Raw genomic sequence first — 2,965 nt, forward strand, 5'->3', positions numbered from 1 at the left:
ATCCATGTAGCCAAGATATTGTTTTTGCACCACTGTTGGCAAAATTTCTATGTCAATTCATCCCCTTTAACAGACTATGTTGCATTCATTTTTGGGTTTGAAACCAAGCATTCCTACTATAATCAATGAGATGAACCCAAATCTTTTGATATAACTTTTTCTTTGCCTAGTGAATACCATTGAAGGTGGCATTATTCGTCTTGATCCACAGCAACCAGGTAACTATGCTGCAAAGTAACACCCATAATTGACTTACCAATTTGAATTTGTAGGAGATCTTCTATGCAAAAATGCAATACTTCTACGAGGGAGAAAACTATGGAGAATTTATTAGATGATTATAACTACTTCTTATATCTCTATTTACTATCATGTGGACCTCCTATTGCATCCATTGGAAGGATCATCTATTGCTGACCTACTCAACTGTGTTGTTTGATTTGCATGAGCCAACAATCGTGTAACATAAATTCTCCATCCTATGTTTTTTCTACAGAGGTTCCCTCACCTTCAATGAAACTCACTGGACAACATTGATCAATATTTCCATTGAATCTGCCTCTCCATGCATTCATAGCTAGTGCCTAGTGTAAAGTGAGCCAAAGCAACCATGCCTCTTTTTGTACTCTTTCTTTATTTCATGTGTTGGCCTGCTTAAGTTAAAAATTTGATGTCAACATCCATACTACTTTTGAGTTACTACATTTTGTATTACATGTAGCTTGCGCAATAGTAAACAACCCGTTTTAGTTGTATATTATTTGAGAGGGACTTGATCTAGCAATTTGAAGTGGCCAAGGTGCCAAATTAAGACTGTTGATCTGAGTGTAATAAAAGAGGTCTAGCTTTTTTCTTTCACTAGATTGCACTGGATTTATTCTCACTTTCTTTGGGATGTCCAATGTTGGTATTTCTTCTTGTTCTTTTCTCCTCTTATTTTTATTCTGTTGTAACTTGGTTGCCTTTGTGATTTCTATCAAGATACATCCTTATGCTTTTAATAGATATATACTAATGGAATGCAATATCCTATACTTTGTGCCTTGTGTGGTCAGTAAATAGGTTTTGACTACTTGTCTTACCACCATGGGAGCTCTTGCAATTTTAAACATGAACAATTCACCCAAAGTTGCAACAATTTAGCAATGATCTTATAACTAATATTTACTAAAGTAACTAGTCATTACTTAGATAGATCATATCTTGAACCAATCTTATGTAGCAAAGCTATTAGTCCATAGATCACCTCATTGGAGAAGTGACCCTCTTTAATACTTTTTTATAGCATATCTAGATATTCTATCTTTATTGGATTCCAAAAAGCTTTATAAAATTCCAATATTAATCTATTTGCTACTATTGACTTACTTCCTTAAATAGTATTCAACACCATTGTTAGCTCCCTAAGTGTAATTGGCCTCTTTAAGCTTTCTTTTGTTCCTTCTTCTAGCTAGCAAGCTATACAATTTGTTACTTTTTGTCCAAAACTTCTTATACTTGATGTGATGTCTTATCACTTGTATTATTTGCTATAGAAGGTCTAACATACATGAGCCATTACTTTTGTAGTGCCTTACAATTGGCCATATTTATCTACTAACTTTACAATATATAGGATTACAGAATATTCTTTATATGTATAAAAAATATCAACATAGCAATTGTCACATACTTTCTTCCATTTTAACTTAGCTTAAGGTACTTGTCCTTCGACTTTTTGGTTTATGAGCTATTGTAGCTTGTCAGTATAGCTAGCTAGCTGACCTTAATTAATGTTGTTCCTTGAATTCTAATACAATCGTACTGCCCAACTCACTTTAAAGATAATCTTCTTTTTTTTGTTCTTCTGTTGCCTTGAAAATACATAACAACTTGTAATATTTTATGCATTTCTTGATTTTTTAAAAAATAATATAAAAAAATAGAAAAGTAAGAATACCAAATTTACTTAATTTTCTTTTAGACTTCTTTTAAGACTATATATTGGACGTTCATGATATATTGGAACTTTTTTTTGTGATAATTACTACAAATAGATTTTTTTTAAAACTACAAGGTAGTTCAAATAGATGCTATAGAGAAGAATGAAATAGTTTACGGTGGTGGTACTAATACTTGGTCGAGAGAACACATACATGTAGTCAAGGCATGCCAAGGCCCAATCTACCTTTCAACGCCTATTATCTCAATTGAAATGCAAAAAATGGACTATTAAAATAATTCTCCAAGACTTGCAACAAGGACATGAAAGTATTTTTATTATTCTTCTTTTAAGAGTACAAATTTTTATATGTTGAATTTATCACTCATTTTTTTAACATTATTCTAGATATCCATGAGCACCCACTTGTAATCGATTGGTAGAACTTTAATTAATTCTTTCTATAATCCTATTTATTCTTGCATTATATGTGGAGGCATATAGATTCAAAATCTTAACATCTTTATATGATAAGCCTCAGAGATAGATCCATTGAGCCCTCCTTGACTCTCAAAAATCTAAAGAAGTAAAAAAATATGAAAAATGGAGTGCAATCTATAATCCACCGCCCTTCCCTTTCCTCTCTTCTTCCTCTTCTTTTCTTGTCTACTCCCTACTTCCTAATTATTAGTCAAATGATTACATGCAACTATGACTTTTTATCCAAAAAAAATCACTTTTAGCTATAACTTCTTTTTTAATGCCTCCAAATTCAACCTACAAAGCTCACATTCATAAATACAAAAAATATCAATCTTTTATTGGTGTTATCATAGATAATTTTAAATGATTTTGATCTTGGCTACATTCTTTAAATCTTTTACATTTTGTATGAAAATGGCTAATTTCATGATTTGAATGATGGATTTTCTTTTTCTTTTTCTTAAGATACAACTTTTTTGACTTCTACTAGATGTCTGTCTTTATTGCTTGATGGTATAAGAAGTAAAACTCTAAGCCATTGATTTGTTAGAGAGTTGTATT

Source organism: Physcomitrium patens, chromosome 15 (genome assembly GCF_059467195.1).
Source record: "Physcomitrium patens ecotype Gransden chromosome 15, ASM5946719v1, whole genome shotgun sequence".
NCBI lineage: Eukaryota > Viridiplantae > Streptophyta > Bryopsida > Funariales > Funariaceae > Physcomitrium > Physcomitrium patens.